The 22,236-nt window shown below is 40.3% G+C and overlaps 1 long non-coding RNA gene across 7 annotated transcripts in view; it reads left to right on the top strand.

Annotated features, from left to right (window-relative positions):
- Positions 1–22,236, top strand: part of LOC105466161 (uncharacterized) — a 94,387-nt gene that overhangs the window by 5,770 nt on the left and 66,381 nt on the right. For 5 of the 7 annotated variants that reach the window (XR_011607788.1, XR_978007.2, XR_011607786.1 and 2 more), the window contains exons 2-4: positions 12,593–12,673; positions 13,985–14,918; positions 18,016–18,127. This is a non-coding gene — a long non-coding RNA (uncharacterized lncRNA). The remainder of the gene's footprint in view (positions 1–12,592; positions 12,674–13,984; positions 14,919–18,015; positions 18,128–22,236) is intronic. The other 2 variants (XR_011607791.1, XR_011607790.1) reach the window with 2 other exon arrangements.

The following is a 22,236-nucleotide window of genomic DNA, read 5'->3' as shown; positions in this document are numbered from 1 at the left end:
CGGCATTAGATTCTTAGAGCAGTGCGAACCCTATTATGAACTGCACAATATGAGGGATCTAGGTTGTGCACTCCTTATGAGAATCTAATGCTTGATGATCTGAGGTGGAACAGTTTCATCCTGAAACTATCCCCCAACAACCTCCCTGGTCCATGGAAAATTTGTCTTTCATGAAACTGGTCCCTGATGTCAAAAAGGCTGGGACCACTGACTTAGGGGATTTTTAAGAGGATAGAAGCTTCTTGAGGCAGACCCTGTTGGTGTCAACGTTCACTGAGAAGGCACACTCATTCTAACCCACGTGGGGTCCAGGTTGCTGATTTCTTTCTGTCCATGTGCTTGAAAATTAGGAGCACTATTTGAGAGAATAGCATATTTGGAAAACAGAAGAGGCTAAATCAGATGGAGCCTATAGTACATTTTCAATGTGTTATAAGTAATAATAAGTGTCACTGAAGAGACCTGTCCTGTCTGGGCACTGTGGCTCATTCCCGTAATTCCGGCACTTTGGGAGGCCGAGGTGAGCAGATCACCTGAGGTCAGGAGTTTGAGACCAGCTTGGCCAACATGGTGAAACCCCATCTCTACTAAAAAATATGAAAATTAGCTGGGCGTGGTGGTATGCGCCCGTAATCCCAGATACTTGGGAGGCTGAGGCTGGAGAATTGCTTGAGCCTGGGAGGTGGAGGTTGCAGTGAGCTGAGATTGCAATACCGCACTCCAGCCTGGGCAACAGAGCGAGATTCGGTCTCAAAAAAAAAAAAAAAAAAAAAAAAAGAGAGACCAGTCCTTGCCTTCTCAGACATATCCCTGTAATAAGATTCTCTCTCCAGATCCCCCAGTGTGTCCTGTTTTTACAAGGGACCTCCTTTTTACCTACCAAACACCTGACAGAAGGGGACCCAGTCACAGCTTGGGATGAGCCAATCCAATTGCCTCTCTGAAGATTTGAACAGAGGGACCCTAGAGAGTTTTCCAAGTATTGGGGCTGCAGGAAGAGGCATGTGTCTGTCTATGTAATGCTCGAAGGTGTGCATGAGCTGAGAAGCCATGAGGAAATAGAGAAAGGCACTTCTCTGGCTTGAAACACTGACTTTGTGATCTCTGAGGAGATGCTGGGGTAGTCTTGGTGTCTGCTTGCACCTCTGGTTCTGAGGAAGCTGTGTGTCCCTCCATGTGCTGCCCCTGGATTTTGTGCACTCCCCTGTATCCTTACAAACATGCCTGCTATGGGTTTGCCTGGGATGACTATGTTTGTCACTCACAATTACTACAGTTTGTCCAAGATGGAAATGGGGTCAACAGGGCTGTAGTTTCTCCTTTTAAAACAAACTGCTTTTTTTTTTTTTTTTGAGACAGAGTCTCGCTCTGTTGCCAGGCTGGAGTGCAGTGGCACGATCTCGGCTCACTGCAACCTCTACCTCCCCGGTTCAAGCAATTCTCCTGCCTCAGCCTCATGAGTAGTTGGAACTGCAGGTGAGGGCCACCACGCCCAGTTATTTTTGTATTTTTAGTAGAGACAGGGTTTCACCATGTTGGCTAGGATGGCCTCTATCTCCTGACCTCATGACCTACTGGGCTTGGCCTCCCAAAGTGCTGGGAATTACAGGTGTGAGTCACCGCGTCCAGCCAGAACATACTGCTTTATATGTATGCATGACATTTATAACAGTTATTTGCAAGAGTTGAATATGAAGATGCGGTTGTCAAAATAGAAAGAGAACATTTTTTTCTGTTGGAATTAAGTGGGTCCCAATTCCTCCGATGACCCTTGAATGCAGTTTGTCAAAAAGGGGCTGGGTGTGGTGGCTCACGCCTTTAATCCCAGGACTTTGGCAGGCCAAGGCTGGCGGATTACTGGAGGTTGGGAGTTTGCGACTAGACTGGCCAACACGGTGAAACCCTGTCTCTACTAAAAATACAAAAATTAGCTGGGCATGGTGGTGCGTGACTGTAATCCCAGCTACTCAGGAGGTTGAGGCACGAGAATTGCTTCAACCTGGGAGGTAGAGATTGGAGTGAGCCAAGATCACGCCACTGCACTCCAGCCTGGGGGGCAGAGTGAAACTGTCTCAGAAAAAAAAAAAAAAGAAAAAGAAAAAAGAGAGCAGGCCATCTTCAAGTGCTAAGACCCTTCCCATTTCTCAATGAACCTGCAGCTCAGTCAGGGAGACAAAAGTAACACCTGCAACAACCGGAGAACAGGAACAATGTTCATGGCAGGAATAATGACATGCTACGTCATGTGGTACTGACCAGATGTGAACTCAGTCAGAGGAGGGGAAGTCAGAACAGACTGCAGCTGCCAGAAATGACTGAAGGAGGCAAGAGGTAGCTGCAAAAAAGGAGGGCTCAGCTCCTGAGTGTGGAGTGGAGTGGAGTTAGGGTGGAGGAGGGTGTCAGCGGGCACAGGGAGGTAGCATGAACCATATGTCTGTGGGTGGATAGTCCACGTGTGAGTGAGTGCGTGCCGAGTGTCTCTGCAGATAGGGCCCCACCTCACCTTCAACCTACAGTCCACTTGGACAGACAAGACGTGCAGAGATGAAAATGCATCAGAAATGGACTGCAAGGCATGACATAGCCAAGAGCCAAAGACATGTCCTGAGAAGGAAGAGTTCTTTACAATCTAGGTGAGGGGTGGGTTGGCTGGAACACATGGAACAGAATAGACATACTGAAAACTGGTGAGCATCGGAGTGGTTTGGAAACGAGGCTGGCAAAGCCAGTGGGCCAGATGATGAGAGATGTGAACCTAGGCTTGCAGTAAGGAATGACGGGACTTTTCAAACTTCTTTGGGGAATGGAAGCTTTTTTTTGAGACAGAGTCTTGCTTTGTTGCCCAGGCTAAAGTGCAGTGGCATGATCTCGGCTCACTGCAACCTCCACCTCCCGGGTTCAAGTGATTCTCCTGCCTCAGCCTCCCGAGTAGCTGGGATTACAGCCGTGTGCCACCATGCCTGGCTAATTTTTATATTTTTAGTAGAGACAGGGTTTCACCATGTTGGCCAGGCTGGTCTCGAACTCCTGATCTCAGGTGATCCACCCACCTTGGCCTCCCAAAGTGCTGAGATTACAGGTATGAGCCACCATGCCCGGCTGAAGCTTTTTCTAAAAAAAAAAAAAAAAAAAAAAAAAAAAAAAAAAAAAAAAATTGTAAGTGGAAGCTCAGTACATGAAACAGATGAAACAGATAAATTCTGGGTGAAGGGGAAAGTGAGTCCAGGAGCCAAATTCCATGATCCCCACCCTACCCTTGAGGTCTGTTCACGATACCTAGGTGTACCTCTGGAAGCTGCTTGAAAGTCCAGACCAGCGGGAACCAGTAGGGAGTTGCAAATGGTAGATGATTGGGCGTATAGCCTCACAGGGAGCTTATTGCAGGGTGAACTGGCATAGGAAAAGAGTAAGGAGAGGTGAACAAAAGAGGTCACTGTGAAGGAATTCAGGTGTGAGGTGCTGAGGGCCTGGGAGTGGGGGTGGGGGAGAGGAAGAGGGAAGGGGAGGAGCAGAGACCCATGTCTTATTTCCAGTATCTTTATCTAAGCTGATCATTATACCTTAAATTCCATTTTCAGTACTGGGGCTCATAATCTATTTGGAATATTGAGTGAGGAGTTTTGAACTCATCCCTAAACTGTAGTCCTTCTGATAGGAATAAAGAAACATTAACAGATGAGCACTGCAACTTTTTAATTCTGGGGGTCCAACTCACGGGTGTTCCTTCTAGAATCATACCTGTCTTTCCTCTTCCAGATGTAAGCCACCTTTTATGTATTTTTGACATTTTGCAGTTTCCTGCTCAGGAAGAAAGTGTGCTTCCCAAGGGGTTATATTAAATTGAATTGATTGTCAGGCAGAATTGAAGAGTTACAACAAAAAAAAGAAGGAGGCCATATTCAAATCTCCAGCTCTTTATGTTCATGTACATTTGTCTTTTCTGCTTCCAAATTAAGTCTCCACTGGTTTTGTCTGGTCAGCCTAGCTTTCTTTCCATCCTGAAACACTGAGGCACTCGAGCTGATTTCAGTGAGCTGGGAGGTTGCAATGACACAGCCCCTAAGGGGGCCACTGATGGACTCACCCATTCGTCAACGTCAGTCTTCTTCATTAACCAAGCTGAGCTTATTGACATATCTTAGCAACAGTCCACATTTGCCTCTATTGAAGAAATTTGGTGCATGGGAAAGTAACATTGGTCTATCATGAAGGACCAATATGTGAGGCTCAGACAGTGAGTTCCTAAATGGTCAGATTTACATTGTAGTTAAGAACCTAGATAAGGAAAGCCACATACTAAAAATAGAAAACGACAAAAAACAAACAAAAAAACCCACCAAAAAACAAACTTCTGACCTTACCTTTCAAGATGGCCATTATTTGCTCGTTGAAGACCAAGATTCCCTTATGAAATTAAATGGGGGAAAACACTCCCTGCAGCAAATGTTCTCAAGCTTAACGCCCTTGATCCTACCTCCGTGCCCATCTCTTGCTGAAATGTCTTTGCTTCCATTTTGATGGAATCCTATCAAAACTCCACGGCCTGGTCTCCGTGCCGCTTTTCTCTCGCTTTTCTCTCTTGTGACGATTTTCCTCCGGTATCCCTTAACAGGCATTCTCCTTCTTTTGTCTTCCTTTAGAGTTTTGAAATGTGCTTAGAAGACATCTCTTCCTCTTCCTCTTCCTCCTCCTCCTTCCTCCTCCTCCTCCTCCTCCTTCTTCTTTTCTTCTTTATATTAGATACATTACTTATAAACTCTGGTAAGGTACAGATTGATAAATAATGGGCAAACCATGGGCACTGGGATCAGGTGGATCTGAGTTCAAATTCTAGCTCCATCACCTAGAATCTGAGCTTGTGAACTCTGTTTCTGCTATGCCCCACTATGCCATCCGTTAGACAGAGATTAGAGTAACTACCTCCCAAGGTGACTGAGAGACTGCAAGCCATCCAGAATGTGAAGCCCAAGCTTGGCACCCGATTTCTGGCAGCCGCCTACTGAGTATCAGGTCGCCTTTTCTATACTTCACATCAAGTAGCGTAGTTCCCTAAAGTGTTAAGGTGCTCAGTAACATTTTTTTTTAAATTGAATTAAAGAAAAGATTAGTTTTGGGACTTTGCCAGACACATTATCTCTTTTCAGACCTGTTAGTACCACTTAGTGCCTCTAAATAATAATTGGCAAAATATACCAGAAAGCAAAAATACTGTTTCACATTTTTGTGGTAAGGCACAGGCCCATTTATTGGGGTGCAGCAGCCAAACAGAAAACATGATGAGGCCATTTTCTTTTGCATTCTTCTGCCTCAGTCCTAGAGGCTGTGCTCTTTTTTTCGGGCTTATGAGCCCCTCTGATGGAGAAACCATGATCGGGGTGCCAGACCCTGTGGTAGTTAGAGCCAGAAAACAGGGAGAAAGCAGGCTCAGGTCTGTGTGTGGGCGCAGAGAAGATAAAAGGCTCCTGCCTTGGTAAACCTGACTTCCTGACATGGTTCAGATGCTTAAGAAGTGCACTGCATAAAACCCTAATGGAGCTTCTCTGGAGTGCCTGAGGACAGAGAATAAAGTGCCTGATCCACACCTAGAGAACCACTTTCTTCAGAGGGTTCTGATATTTTATTGTTAGCTGTTTTCATACTTAGGCTTTAAAATCATAAACACGTATCTATCTTGGAAGGTTTCCTGATTTGAAAAAGTAATACTTGTTCATTGCAGACAATTTGAAAAGTACAGAAGAACAGAATGATATATCTAAATGTTAACATAGCTTTAACTTACAGAAATGATTACATACTATGAATACTTTTGTGTAGACTATATTTGTATCTAAACAATTTATTGTGCTCATTTTCCCATGTCAGTAAATTTTCTTCTACAACACCATGTAGTATTCTATCACATGAAAGTTCCAAGTTTCACTTTTCCAATTTCCTAGAGCTGGACATTTAAAATAATGTTGAGATAAATATCTTTTTGGATATACTCTTTCACATGTTCTCTTTGGAAAAATTCCAAGAAAGGGATTGCTAGATAGAAGGGGGTAAATTCCTAGGAAAAAGGATTGCTAGCTCCTAGGAAAAAGGATTGCTAATTTACCCTAAAAGAACATGTGATACAATTGTTGACAAACTGCAACTTTTATGCCAATTTTTATTCCCCTATTGTTCAATATTTAAGTGATTTTCAATTTGTTACAATAGTAAGTTATAATGTGATGAACATACTTGGATATGGCTTTTTTTTTTTTTACACATCTACTGTTTTCTTAGGTTAAAAATCCTCACAAATACAATTGCAGTATCAAAGATATAAACATTTTTGAAGCTTTTCATCCATATTGCCAAATTTTCTTATAGAAAAAGGGATAATTCTCACCCCCAGTGATTAGAATGCCATTTATTTCTCAAGATGTTTGCTAGCTAGCATGCAGCTTGTCATTTAAAAAAAATTTGCTAATGAGACAGTCCAAGAATAGTAGCTTAGTATTTTGATTTGTATTTCTTTGACTGTTAATGAAACTAAACATAATTTTTTGTTTTAGCCTTAAGATTTATTAATACAGAGCTCAGCTTTACAAGTAGTTTTTTCAATGTTAGAATTAGACCACAAAGTTTTTATTTTGGATGAATTAATTAGCTTCGATGCCATTACTCAATAACTATTTATTGAGCACTGACTATATGCAGGATGGTGTGACAGCCACAGTGAGGATGGTGTAGGTGAGAAAAGGTGAGTTCCTGTTCCTAAGACATTAATCTGCTGCAGAGAAAAGACAGATACACGCAAATAGACAATTTAAAATAGGAAACATTGTATATTTTATTTATTTACCATTTATAGTATCTAAAAGGAATTTGATAATATAAAATGATCTGAGACTACTAACAACAAATGGCTTAGAACCAATAAAACCATTAAGACAGAGATTAAGAATGGAATTTACCTTGAGCTTTAAATAAAAAGCTATTAATTAACAATGCATGCAATTTAACTCCATGCTTCTTAGCACTGATGGGAAATGTGTAGGGTCATGTAGCTGTCATTAGCTACTAAAAGGATGTGTGCAAGTTTGTTAGAAAGGACGCAATCTCCTATTGTACTCATGAAAGAGCTCTCACATAGGTGTTTCTATAAGGAGCACAGAACCACATAATGAACACTGTTTTTGATAGAATTATTTAAAAAATTCAGTCTTCATATGACTGTTGTTTAAATAGTGACTTGCACCCACACAAAATGTGTTTTATTACCATAGTGGCCCATAGTAAACCATAGTGTTACACTGTAGTGCAGAGGTATCCAATCTTTTGGCTTCCCTGAGTCACATTGGAAGAAAAAGAAATATCTTGGGCCACCCATGAAGTACACTAATACTAACAATAGCTGATGAGCTAAAAAAAAACTGTAAAAAAAACTCATAACATTTTTAGAAAGTTTATGAATTCGTGTTGGGCCGCATTCAAAGCTATCTTGTGGCCCACAGGCTGCAGGTTGGGCAAGCTTGCTGTAGTGCTTAGTATTTCTTAGGGAAGTTAGGTATATGCCTTTTCTGAGAATCTGATTTAGTACAAGGGTACAGCCTTAAGAATATAGGGTCAGATTGACAAGCATAAATCTTTTGCCAACTTATTTCACAATCGGTTGTTGCAATTAGTACTTTGACAGGCACTGTACCAATGATTTAAGATGATTAAAAATGACAAAAACATGAGATTGCTAATGCCCTCAACCCAGAGTATAGGTGTTCAGCTATTGACCATAATTTGTTTTCTGTGTTTCATTTATTTGTTCATTCTACAAATGTTCAGTAAGTTCAAGAAACTAAGCAAGGGTCTACACTACAGGAGATTGTAATTTGTTTGGAAGAAGACAAACACATAGTTTAAAATAATGAGGTATAATTATTCATATGCAGAGAGGCACAGAAGAAAAAGGAAGTCTATGTGTCTTGGGGTGTGATGTCAAGAGGCTTGAGAGGAGATGACATTTGACATAGGTTTGCAAAGTTGAATAGAAAAGATGAGAAAGGACTTCTAGGTAAAGGGCACAACATATACAAAAGCACGGATGTATAAAACTACAAAAAGTGTCAGAAAAAGATAAGCAGACAGGTGTTGGGGGTGGGGAATGTGGCGTTTGCCAAGCCAGGTTGGGTGATTTCTATCCTCTAGACCTGTGCTGGCACAAGTCACATGGGGCTAATTAGAATAGTCATAATTAAAAATTCATTTCCTCAGTTATACTAGCCATGTTTCAAATGCTCTATAGCCACATGTGGCTAGGGGTAACCGTGCTGGAGAGCACAGACATAGAAGTTTCCACCATCGCAGGAAGTTTGTTGGATAGCACCACTGGAGACAATGGAGTGCTCAGGAACACTATTAAAAAGTGTAGTGATATGACCCGACTGGGGATCTTAGTAACATTGAATTGAAAAGGAAGTGAGGTGAGGCCAGGCACAGTGGCTCACACCTGTAACCCTAGCACTTTGAGAAACTGAGGAGGGAGAGTTGCTTGAAGCCAGGAGTTGGAGACCAGTCTAGGCAACATAGTGAGACCCTATCTCTACAAAAAGTAAAAAACTTAGCTGGGTCTGGTGGTGCAGGCCTGTAGTCCCAGCTACTTGGGAGGCTGAGGTGGGAGGATCGCTTGAGCCCAAAAGTTTGAGTCTGCAGTGAGTTATGATTACGCCACTGTACTCCAGCCTGGGTGACAGAGACCCCATCTCTAAAATTTTTTAAAAAGAGGAAGTGAGGGTACAGTTGAGAGAAAATGAGTGACAGTGGTAATGGAGAAATGGGTACAATCTAAGACATTTGGAAGCAATAGTGCTTGTTACCAATTGATGGATGGAAAGTGGGGGGAGTTAAAAGTAATAGTGCTATTTCATGACTAGGTGGAGAGTGATAAATGATACAATTAGTGTAAATAGGGAACAGAGGAGGAAGTCTGTTGGACAAAACAGTAAGTTCAAGAGTTGGACATGTTGCAGCTGAGGTACCCATGGGAACTCCATGTGAACAGGCTAGTTTAATGCTCAGAAAAGAGGACAGATCTTGCAGAGACTTTAATATATAAATGGGTCGACCATATAAAATTATAGTAGCTAACATGGATGTAAGTTTATATGCCCAACACTGTTCCCAGTGCTTCACATGTACTTCAGTTCATGTCATCTTCCCTGTGACTGTATGAGGCAGGACTTACTGTTCTTAACCCCATTTTATATAATCTACCCAAGTTCACACCAGTGAGAGATGGAGTCGGGATTTGAACTGTAACATATTTGCCTAACCAAAAATCCAGACAGAGGATGATATGACAAGCCACAAAGCAGGGATTTGCATATGTATGTGAAAAATCCCACAAAATTTTCAAATTAAGTCACATTTAACTGCATAACAAAAATAACTTTTATAGAAAAAATGGAGTAGAATAATTTGGAACTGATTAGAAAATTTAGAGCACATGACTGTTGCTTATGCAGTATAGTATTGGGCAAAGACGTAGAAGTCAACGTGCTTGCCGGAGAAGAATGAGAGGATGGGGAGGAAAGAGGGCCCCAGCGTAGAATCCTGGAGAACACTGATATTCAAGGAGGAGTGAAGGTAGAGAGCTCAGCAAATGAGACTGTGAACTAGAAGAGAAAGATGTGCCTGAAGCCAAGAAATAAAACATTTGGCAAAGAGAAATTGTTGGTGGGAAGAATTCAGATATAATAAAGCCTGAAAATGTTTCCAATGACTTTCCCCAGCTAGAGTTTGTTGTTGGCTTTTTTCAGAACAGCTTCTATGGTACAGAGGGTGCTGGAGCCAGAAGACAGTAGGATGAGAAATGCATAAGAAGTGAAGAGTGGCCAGGCGTGGTGGCTCACGCCTGTAATCCCAGCACTTTGGGAGGCTGAGATGGGTGGATCACCTGACGTCAGGAGTTCGAGACCATCCTGACCAACATGGTGAAACCCATCTCCACTAAAAATATAAAAAATTAGCCGGGCATGGTGCCAGACGCCTGTAATCCCAGCTACTCGGGAGGCTGAGGCAGGAGAATTGCTTGAACCTGGGAAGCGGAGGTTGCCGTGAGCTAAGATCATACCACTGCACTCCGGCCTGGGCAACAGAGTGAGATTTTGTCTCAAAAAAAAAAAAAAGAAGTGAAGAGTGTAGACACATCTCCCAGAAATTCAGCTGTGAGGAGAAGGAGGATAGGATTTTGGCATAGATAGTCTTTTTTTTAAACACATTTTTTTTGTTTGTTTGTTTTTTGAGATAGGGTCTCACTCTGTCGCCCAGGCTGGAGTGCAATGGTGCCATCACGGTTCACTGTGGTCTTGACCCCTCCAGGATCAGGTGGTCCTCGCACCTCAGCCTCCCAAGTAGCTGGACTACAGGCATGTGTTACAGTGGGTTTTGCCATATTGCCCAGGCTGGTCTTGAACTCCTGAGCTCAAGCAAGTCTCCCACTTCAGCCTCCCAAAGTGCTAGGATTACAGGCTTGAGCCATTGTGCCCAGCCATAAATAGTCTTAAATATTAGATGTGTGAATGGAAAAGGGCCATTCCATTTCCCTCAGGGAACGGGCACTGGAATTCCTGTAGACTAGTTTACAGCTTTTCTCAGAAAACAGCTTCATAGTAGCTGAAATGCTTCAGCAAGGATTCATTGAAACCATGGAATCTTGAATGTGAGTGAAGGTCCAGGCAATGTGCAATCCCACTGCATGTTCAATGTTAATGCTTTAACTTGTGAGAAATAAGGGCGATCCATGGCATTATCAATTTGGTATTTTGCTGAGGTAGGAATTTTACCCATTTGCTTGCTGAGGCTGCCGAGACCGCATCTGTCCCTTCTGTGGTTCATGGACCTAGCAGATGGCTCAGCATCCACTCCTACCCTGGTGTCACATGAAGTTTTTAACAGTGTTGTTTCATAGTGAAAAAATGCCCATCAAATGAGAGAGAAAACTCAAAAGGGTAGTTTTTTTGTAGTAAATAGGTGGCGTCCAGAGATGTATGTGTTGAAATGCAAATAGATTTAAGAGAGAACCAGGAATCTGAACCCATTTTCACGATTTTGAGCTTCTGGAAGTTATGGGAATGTACCCTGCAGAGATCAAATAAGTAGGATGAACACACATCCTAGGTTGCTTGGGGTATTCCTGATTGGCTCCTGTTGACCTGGTAAAATATCTCATAGTGTCTCCTTTCATTTTCCAAAATAGTCCTGGTTTGTCTGATAAATCATAAGGTCATCATATATACAAGTTATACTACAATGAGTTCAATCAGATTATGGGGAAGGAGGGAGGGCTGGACAGATGGTATCAAGGAAGGTTTCACAGGTGTGGCCTTGAACAACAAAGAGATCCAATAAGGCAGAGAGGGGAAAGAAGGTGTTCCTGACTGGTGATGATGAAAGCACAGAAGAGGTGCTTACCTCACAGAAAACGGAGACGTTGAGTTCTCTCTCAAACCACACTCCTGTGGAAACTCACCAAACCTGAAGAAACGAGAAGTGGAATGCAGCCATCTTCCATGAGATCCACTGCTCATTTTTAGCTGTCCAGTTCTGAGGATTTTAAAAATGTTAGTTAATACTTGCACATTTTTATTAACTAGATTTCTGTAGAGAATACCACTGGGCAGTTATTTTGCATCATGATGGCAGCAAAAATGTCTTCAACCAGTTCTTAGATTCTAATGTTTTAGAAGTTGCAGGAATTATAGCTTCCCTACTAGCTAAAGAGGGGTTTGGATAGAGGAGATAAACTTAATTTAAAGCATAAAGTGTTCGAAGGTTCCCTCCCCATTGTAATGATAAGAATTATATTTAATATGTATGTAACAGATATTCACATCTTGAAGGAAGAAAACAACTCCCTTTGCATAAGGTAAAAATACTGCAAATATTTCATTATGTCAGTTATTTATTCTTTCTAAAATCCCAGCAGTATCATTTTCCTCAAAATTAATCCTGATTATCACTGAATGTTCTTTGCTTACTGGATTCCCAACTGCCTGGGCATTACTTTTTTGTTTCTTTTGTCTTTGTGTACATGAGGGTTTAGATACATGCACAAATTTCAAACCTTTTTCGATAGGTAGAATTTGCAAAATCGCACAAAAAATTATTATAACAAATGTGATTATATGTGGGAAATTGGATTTAGACCCGTAATACAATGAAGGCTTAACAAACTTTTTACACTAAAGTAACACTGGAATAAAAGTAGGCTCGATTCTATCATTTCTAGAAGGTCTGATTTTCTTCTAATTTCCATGATATATTGGTATTGTTAACCCACATATGTGAACAGTAGAGACACTGCTGAGAGCCTGCACATAGGACCTCAATTCTACTTGGGATGACAATTTGCCTGACACCCGTCCCCCCCGAAAAAAACCCTACATTCCCCAGATTTCCTTGTAAGTGAAAGGAATAACCACATGATCTCATTCTGGCCAAAGACATAAGGGAAAGCCACCTGACGAGACATCAAAGAAAAGCTACTGTTTTCTTATTGAAGGAGACATACTCAGCCAGCGAACATTTTTGACCTTTGCCTTTCCCTTTCTTCCTGCCTGGACTGCAGATGTGATGGCAGAGTGGGGCTGCCATCTTGGGCCATGAAGCAACAAGCATGAAGACATACAAAGGATGGTTGAGTGGAAAGGTAGGAGTCTGATGGCACTGTGGGGTTTCTGTGCCAGTCCTGGAGTGCCTGCCGGTGGAATTTTTGTTGCATGAGAAAGAGAAACCTTTAAGTAAACAAGCCACTGATTTTTAAGTATTGTGTTATGGACAGCCAAGCCTATTCTGTAATTGATTAATTCCTAATTGATTAATCCGGGAATGACCCAATTTTAGTAACATTTTATCCCTGTCATTCCTCCTTCTTTGAAAAACATTCTCAGCATCTGAGGGCAGTTTTGAGGATTAAATGAGTCAGTATGAGTGAGGTTTTTGAAGTAGTGACTGATAGTAAATATTGGTTCCTATTACAGAAAGTGAGTACAAGATACTTTTTCCAAGAGAATAAGGATAGGGTTTCTGGAAGTCTTAGCTCCAGGTGATACAGCTACAGTTGCCTTATACAGGGATATGCTTAAGAGGCAGTGTAAAAGGCTCATTACACTTCATATGATGTGTGTGCATCCTTATCTCACTGTGCTGAACTTTGATGAGTAAAACTTGGTTTATTACAGAATATGTGAAGGTATTGGTGGGAGCCATACACAGCACAAGATCACGGATAGTGGACAGTAAAAACCAAGTTAGAAATATTTATGGAGCACTGCTTATGCATAGCGCTCAGTGTTGGTCCTGTGATTGGAGATAATTTTTGTCATCAAATAGGACCTGTACCTTTATGGGATTCTGAATGAAAGGGAAACAGTCATGAGAATATTTATTTGGTTACATGTGCACTACAGCTGAGAAAAGAAAAGGCACTGCTACATAGCCCTTGCCCAGGAGGGACTCACAAAATCATAAGACAGTTCATATTTTGTAACCAAACATTTGAAAAAAAGAAGTAATCGTGAACTCCAGGAAAAACAAAAATGTTTCAAGAATGTAATTAATCGTAGCATACTACTCTGAGCATAGTAAACTAGCAGCAAACAATACTTAATCATAATAACTAAAAAACTCAAAATGGATGAACCCTCAAATTATGAGGTAACTAACTGGGAGAATGAAGGGGGTGAAGGGTATTTGAGAGCGGTAATATCTTCCTCTGCTATAAGAAGTCAGTAGATAATATTTAAAATTGATAAATCAAGTGGTAGCAGTATATTTGTATTATGTAAAGATTTGCGGTAAATTAGAAGAAAAAAAGTCACTCAGAGATGATGTGGTTGCAGTGGGTAGGCTGAGAAAGGCAAGGAATTGCCCTTTTTGGTGAAACATTTTAGACTATTCGACTTTTGAACTTTGATACATTTTAAGCTAAAACATTAATTAAAAATTATGTTTTGGACAGAACAAAAAAAGGATTGAACAGTGAAAGATCAAGAGGGAATGATTCCTTGGGAGCGGCAGTTGACAAAGCAAATTACAGAATATACTCAGTGAGAATCAGATGAAACACGGGAGATAAAAGGCTCCGGACCAAGAGGTCCCAGCGAAGCATTCAGAGGAGAAAGGCTGCAACCAGGAAGTCCACACACTCACAGCTGCTTCCAGGCCCCGGTGCTCACCCAGTAACAAAGCCACTTCTGTCTGGGAAAACCACAGCAAGGCGAGGCAGGGAGCAGAAAGCCTTTAATTGGGGTGGCGAACGAGCGGCCCTGTGAACTCCAAATGCCTCCAGCAGGCTGGGGCACGCTTTTTCTTTCCCTTCCTCTTTGCCCACCCGTTGATGGCCTCGCTCTCCAGGGCTTCTCAACAGGCATTGTTGGTCTTTTGGCTTCTCCCCTGCTTCAGGTCCGGAGCCATCTTTCCGCCTTTTTGCTATTCCGCCCTGAGCATGCTACGGGCCAGTGTCCTGGGTTCTCAGTTTACCCTCTCTCCATCAAGATGTTCCTATCCGGGTTCCACCTCCTCAGACCTTGCCAGGTGACTGGGCATCTAATCTAATAATCCAGTAACAAAATCAGTGGTAACTAAAGGCTGATAGCCAAATATGTTAATGCTTTCTATTAACATTTCCAGATTAATAGTGACTTTTGGAGCTTCAACTCAGAGGAATTACTTATCTGGGAAAGTTGGGCAGTCGGTGTCCAGAGATTAGGGACTTTTGGGTTGGACAATCCCTGGTTCCCCTGAAATTGCTCCATGAAAGAACCTTCTGAGCATAATTGAGCCAGCCTCAGTGTCCCCAGTTTTTTGGTATTGATCCAACCCCACGGTGATCTCATCTCCCTCCACATTGAAAGAATCCAATCTATTCTGCACTATTTTGTGCTTGTTTATTGGTAAGTTTTCCTAAGACAGGTTGCATGTATATCCCTTTTCTTCCTAAACTGGTCCATGACCTCCTTGAGGGCTGGCATCCTGTTGTCAAATGAAATGATAGCTTCCTTTATTAACTACACATGTCCTCCTTGACGACTTTCTGGGGCCTTGACTCACAACCCTTTGGCTTAGAAACCTGCTCTAGTCATGAGATGAAGCGCTGATGGGAAAGAAGGTATCAGTCTGCCTGTAAGAAAGAGAGCTAGAGGCCGGGCGCGGTGGCTCAAGCCTGTAATCCCAGCACTTTGGGAGGCCGAGACGGGCGGATCACGAGGTCAGGAGATCGAGACCATCCTGGCTAACCCAGTGAAACCCCGTCTCTACTAAAAAATACAAAAAACTGGCCGGGCGAGGCGGCGGGCGCCTGTAGTCCCAGCTACTCGGGAGGCTGAGGCAGGAGAATGGCGTGAACCCGGGAGGCGGAGCTTGCAGTGAGCTGAGATCCGGCCACTGCACTCCAGCCTGGGCGACAGACCGAGACTCCGTCTCAAAAAAAAAAAAAAAAAAAAAAAGAAAGAGAGCTAGAGAGAGGACAGAGGCAGGGCAAAGAGGCCAAGGACTGAGGTGCTCAGCGCTCGGCAAGAGCGGGTTTCTCTGGAGTGGACAGAACACTGGGTTTCTGGGTGGTCAGGTACTCACATGGAATTTTGGGGACTCAGTTTTCTTGAAACAGTCTTTGCTTACACTGCCCAAGCTGGGCTCATAAGAGGGGCGAGGTACTGGGAAATGAACCATTGAATCTGTAATTCTCAAAATCTCATGACATACACAGAGCAGGGTTTTTAGGACACTGTAGACAAATCCACCTAAATAGCTTCTGACCTGTGTCTCATGTTGTCTGGTGATTTCAAAATGCCTGAGAGGGTGAAGGGAGAAGGAAAGGCTCTCAGTGAGGTAGAAACAGCTAGTAATGGCAGATATAAAACTACAATAAAGATAAAAAAATAAATATTATTATGTTTTAAAATATAAAAACATAAAAATGTGCTTTTATTATATAAAGTATAGAAAAACAAAAAGAAGGAAATAAAAACACCCATGTTAAAGAGTGAAATTTAAAGGGTTAAGAAACATGTTATACTTTTCAGATCTTTATATTTTAAGATACACATGTGTACACATATATAATATATACTATATACACACATTTTAGAACATAAATAAGATCATACTAAATATTGTTACAGAATTTGCTTTTTTACTTAGCACATTACTATAAGCATCTTTCCCTGCCAATAAATATTCTTTCACTTTTTCATTTCTAAATCTTGAAGACGATGTCATTGTATAGATGTGCCAAAATTAACTGAATCTCTACTTTCTTTTCTGAGACAGAGTTTTGCTCTGTTGCCCAGGCTGGAATGCAATGGCGCGATCTTGGCTCACTGCAACCTCCACCTACCAGGTTTAGGTGATTCTCCTGCCTCAGCCTCTCAAGTAGCTGGGACTACAGGTGTGCACTACCACACCCAGCTAATTTTTGTATTTTTAGTAGAGACAGGGTTTCACCATGTTGGCTAGGCTGGTCTCAAACTCCTGGCTCCAAGCGATCCACCTGCCTCGGCCTCCCAAAGTGCTGAGATTACAGACGTGAGTCACAGTGCCTGATCTTTTTTTTTTTTTTTTTTGAGACAGAGTCTCACTTTACCTCGCCCAGGCATGATCTTGGCTCACTGTGGCCTCCTCCTGGGTTCAAGTGATTCTCCTGTCTCAGCCTCCCAAGTAGCTGGGACTACAGGTGTGTGCCACCACACCTGGCTAATTTTGTATTTTTATAGTGATGGGGTTTCACCAAGTTGGCCAAGCTGGTCTTGAACTCCTGACCTTAGGTGATCTACCTGCCTTGGCCTCCCAAAGTGCTGGGATTACTGGTCTGAGTCCCGCCCCTGGCCCGCCCTGGCTAGTCTTGAACTCCTAGCCTCAAGCAATTCTTCTGCCTCAGCCTCCCAAAGTGCTGGAATTACAAGTGTGAGCCACCATGACTGACCTCTACTGTTGAATTGTTTCTAGTTTTTCATTGTTAAAAGCAATGCATCATTTTACATTATTGAAATTTAGAGTTTTTATTATTATGTATGCTAAATATCATGCTCGTTATTTTTTTTGTTGCTATTCAAAGTCATCAAGACACTTTTAGCTCTTGTTGGTAGGTGAGGCATGGGCCAAAAGAACTAAAGATAAAGGAGCAGCTGGATTTAATCTGCAAGCAGCTGAACTGATGCTGTGAAAAGGGCTTGGGCAGCCTATTGGTAAAAGAACAATAAACAAAGATGTAAGAAAAAGTAACAGGTTTTTACTAATTTAACAAATGTAAAGACACTTGCATTTTTAAAAGCTATCTTTTTTTTTCTGTTTATTTCACAGTTTTTAAAGAAGATGTAACCAATTCTTAATATCCTAAAAGTAGAAAGCACGGGCAAGTGTATAAATGTTTTCTCATTCCTTTCTACTTCTGGGTGGCAGCCTGAATGCGTATCTATTATTGCAATTACTTCCTAATCCTCTGCAAGTGGCAGCTTCCGGAGAAGCAAGCAAGGGCTGTGAGAAAAACTTTAAAGCCTCTAAAGCTTAAACTGAAATTTAAATTTACTTAAAAAGACCAGCAACAATAAACATGGATCAGTTGTTCTCGAACTAGATCCAGCCCAAGAAGCTCTACAATTGTGTTGTGTGAAATAGTTGCCACCAGTCACAGGTGGCTGTTGAGCATTTGAAATGTGAGCAGGACAACTGAAGAACTGAATTTTTAATATTATTTAATTTTAATTAATTTATATTTTAAAACTGAAGCAGCATATTTTTTTCCTGTAATAAACTCATTTCTCTGGTAGGACTACATTTCATTTTAACCATTGCAGCATCAGATATTATACTGTCATGCATGTTTTGGGTGTCTGTGTTGTTTCTAATGTTACACATAAACATGTAGTCGAGTAGTTGGGATTCAGTTCAAATTATTCTTTTCTATGCATTGATGTGACACAAGAATGTGTTTATTTGAATACTGTATGTAGGTAGCATGAGTTACAGTGATAATTAAACTTTTTTTCTACTTAGAAAATGAGTATGAATGAATTTTAGATTTAAAATGAAGGCACGCTACTAATGGAGAATCAAATGGAGATATAGAAGTAGTACAACAGTGAAGAAAACAAGAGACTGGAAGAAGGTATGTTGCCAGTTTCACAGTGAATGGCAATTGCAATTTGCTGTGGCAGAGCTGTTTGTTGTATAATTCTTTCCTAAGATAATAAAGTGGACAATATTAAGAGACATTTTCAGCAAGTACATACTGAATTTTGGTAAGAAGCTTCCTCTAAACAGTAAAAAATTGATAAGAGAAGTCACCTGAAATCAGAATTGTGTGCAATAAAATATTTTACATATACAAACATACACACACACACCATTTAGCTGGAAAAATGGTAAAATACATTATGAGTTAATTATGGAAATTGTAAATTATGAGGATAGAGAGTAAAACATATATTTTACAGAAAGTAAAAGATTTTGTGAATAAAAACCAAAAATTTAAAAAATAAGTCATTAAACAATTACCTAAACATGACCTTTCAACAATATAAATGATCAGGTGATTCAAAATTGGAAAAATTACAAGTACTTTTCTTTAGCTTTAGAGGCTATGCAACATAAGAGACACTATCCAATTAATTTCTTCAGGTATATTTTGTCTCAAGGGGCTTCCACATTTTAAAGAAATCTTGTAAATTTGTGGCTTAACATTAAACTCATGCTGTACATAATTTCTGAGTCTTTTACATTTGTCAGAGTGTTCAAGGCAGAATTGAAAGAAAAATACTTTTTATAATGATAGATGATGCTCCAACTGTGTTAGGTTGAAATTGAATGTATTGGAATTTTAAAATAAGTGACTGATATTTCCCTTATATGATATATATTGAAAATATTTGTGCTGTTTGCTGGTACAGACTGTATGAAAGTGTTATGATATAGTTGTTAACATCCTTTTATATGTATGTGCAAATACTGTTAATCATTGGCAGTTTGTAGAACTGTTGAAAGAAACAGAAGACAATGAATTGAATGATGTTATATTCTTTGGCAATGCTCATTGGTTGAGCTGTGGAAGAGCTTTACAGATTTACTGTATTGTTAGCTCTAATTTTCTTGAAACAGAAAGAATGCTTGCCTAACATTCAATTATTATTATTATTATTATTATTATTTTTGAGATGGAGTCTCGCACTGTCTCCCAGGCTGGAGTGCAGTGGCCGGATCTTGGCTAACTGCAAGCACCACCTCCCAGGTTCACACCATTCTCCTGCCTCAGCCTCCCGAGTAGCTGGGACTACAGGCTCCTGCCACCTCGCCCGGCTGGTTATTTGTATTTTTTAGTAGAGACGGGGTTTCACCGTGTTAGCCAGGATGGTCTCGATCTCCTGACCTCGTGATCCGTTCGTCTCAGTCTCCCAAAGTGCTGGGATTACAGGCTTGAGCCACCGCGCCCGGCCCAAACATTCAATTGTTAAAGATAAAAGTGGCAGTGTGATTTACATTTTCTCACTGATATCACACCACATATGAATGAGCTAAATTTGAAGTTCCAAGAAAAGGTAAAACTTATTTGTGACCTAACTAGACAGACAGAACAATTTATATTGAAATAGAAACTTTTCATAATACAAATCAATAGTGATTTTATACATTTTCTAGAGTATGAATTAATATGCAGAATATTTTTATGAAAATTGTCAAAAGTACAAGGAAAATTTGAACACTTTGTTGATATTGATAAATTTAGAGTTGTATTTCAATTTATTAAATACTTTTAAAACTTGATACTAATCTTGAGTGGACACAGGAGAGTACCAATTCATTTAACTGAATGTAGTTAAATGAATGAAGTTTTGAAATTGAAAATGCTTATGCTTCAAAATCAAAGCAAAATTTTTTTGTTTTGTTTTGTGTTGTTTTGTTTTGGTTTTGAGACGGAGTCTCGCTCTGCCGCCCAGGCTGGAGTGCAGTGGCGCGATCTCAGCTCACTGCAAGCTCCGCCTCCCGGGTTTGTACCATTCTCCCGCCTCAGCCTCCGGAGTAACTGGGACTTCAGGTGCCCCCCACCAGGCCCCGCTAATTTTTTGTTTTTGTATTTTTAGTAGAGGCGGGGTTTCACCGTGTTAGCTAGGATGGTCTCGATCTCCTGACCTTGTGAACCACCCGCCTCGGCCTCCCAAATTGCTGGGATTACAGCCACAGCGCCCTGCCAGTAACTTTTTTTTTTTTTTAAGAACCAGTTTGTCAATGTAAATGCAAATGTTAAAGGAAAATAATTTTTGAATACTTAATGAAATGATTGGAAAACTTTTATTTTTTATTTTTATTACAAGTTGAAATTATATTTGACATATTGTGTCAAATATATATTACTAAAATTAATTTCACTTTTTTTTAAAATGTGGTACCTAGCAAATTTAAAATTGTATATGCAGCTCACATTGTATTTCTGTTGCCAGCGCTTGCCCGTACATCCCAGCTTTATGGATTTTGTGGAATAGTTCCAAAATCCCAAAGGTATCACTACCTAGTTATATATAAAATCATCCAGACCAATGTCATCTGCCCTGTAATGCCAAGTTATTTGTGTGTCACTGACCCACCATATCCTCTCTTCATTGTCAACTAAGGAATCTGTTTGTGAGATGCCCAGAGTTCAAGTTCAATCTGGCCATGTAACTGAATTCCCTGAAAACAGGCTGTCTGTGGAAGAATGTAATCAGTGACCTTAGACTAGTTATCATTTATTTCAATCAACTTAGGAAAACTCTAACTGATGGAGAACCAGAAATCAAATCTTAGAAGATTATATTAGTCACTATTGATATGGTCACCTGTGCCTGAAAACAAATTGATTCATGGTGCCAAGCAAGGCCTTTACAAGATAAGACAAGAGCTGGATTCACTGTCTCAGTTCCTGAGAGAGAACAGAGACCAACTAGGATCAATACATTCCTGAGCCTGGAAAAAGAGAGATTGTCACATGCTATAATTCAGGGGAAAAATTAATCTGGAAGTTTCTATCTCCCTTAGCTACCTTTTCTGTACTCTTATTTTGTCTGGATTCGTGCCAGATTCAGGACATTTGTGTCAGTGATGTCTTGTGGTTTAAAAAAAGCAATTATTGGATCAAGTCAGAAGATCTGGATGAGAGGTCTTGGTTAATTACACAGTCTCTCTCAGTTTTCTGGTCTGGATTGGATCAGCTGATCTATAAGAAACCTGCTAGAGCCATGGTTTTGTGTTTCTAAGTTGTTCTGAGACACAAATCCCAAACTATGTAAAACTCGCTTAAAATCTGAACTACATTCCAAGAACAAGATTTGAAATGCTATCATTTTCTTTCTTCTTCATCAAATAAAGAATGTGGAACAATACACTTGTGTAATTTTCTATTTACTGGGAGTCACTATTACATTGTTTTATAAAAGCTGCTTGATACTTTTCCCTTATCAAAAATGAAATAGCAAGAAGGAAGATTTAGGAATGCTGTTATATTTCTAATCTTGCTCTTTATTTGTAAGTGTGGGACCCTAAAAATGGAAGACTGTTTGTGTAATAGCATTATAGAGAAAATGGCCAAAGAATCATATTTCTTCTTTCACTCACTTGATAAAACCTTCAAATGTTAGTTTGAACTAACTTTTAGTGATGTTAGAAGTGAAAACTAGCTCTCTAGGGTACATAGTTTTTATGCTAATTTCCTGCACCTCAATGTGGACAATTATTCTAGGGCATGTGAATGATCCATTCACTGAATGAAGAAAAATTATTCCAAATGATTATTGATGAGTTAATCAAGATAACTGTGTAAAGTGTTTTTATCCATTAGTGGTAACATCTACAGTATTTCACAATCATCATAATAAAAGAGCCAAATGCTAATGGGCAAGGTAATCAGACTTAATGAAAAACAGTGAAAAATCTGCTTTTAAAAATAGTTTACAGTTTTCATAATCACTGAAGTGGTCAGTGAGTCCCAAGATTCTTCATATTTCATAATGTGTGTTTGCAAATGTTTTTCATCACTTAAAAAATAGTCAGATTTTTCTAATGTAAAAAAAGAATAGAAATAAATGGAGAGGGATTCATTTAAAAAAATACATATTTAAAAAGCTATTCATGTTGCAACGGTGACTTAAAATGGGGGAATCTCTATGCATTTAAAAATGTGCAACTACTTTTTTATGTTTTTTTCTCCCATCTTTATCCTTTTACTCAAATTTGGTAATTTTTTTTTTT

This window comes from Macaca nemestrina, chromosome 9, assembly GCF_043159975.1.
Source record: "Macaca nemestrina isolate mMacNem1 chromosome 9, mMacNem.hap1, whole genome shotgun sequence".
In the NCBI taxonomy this organism is placed as follows: Eukaryota; Metazoa; Chordata; class Mammalia; order Primates; family Cercopithecidae; genus Macaca; species Macaca nemestrina.
Note: the sequence above shows the minus strand (reverse complement) of the source record. Positions and strands in the feature narration are given on the sequence as shown.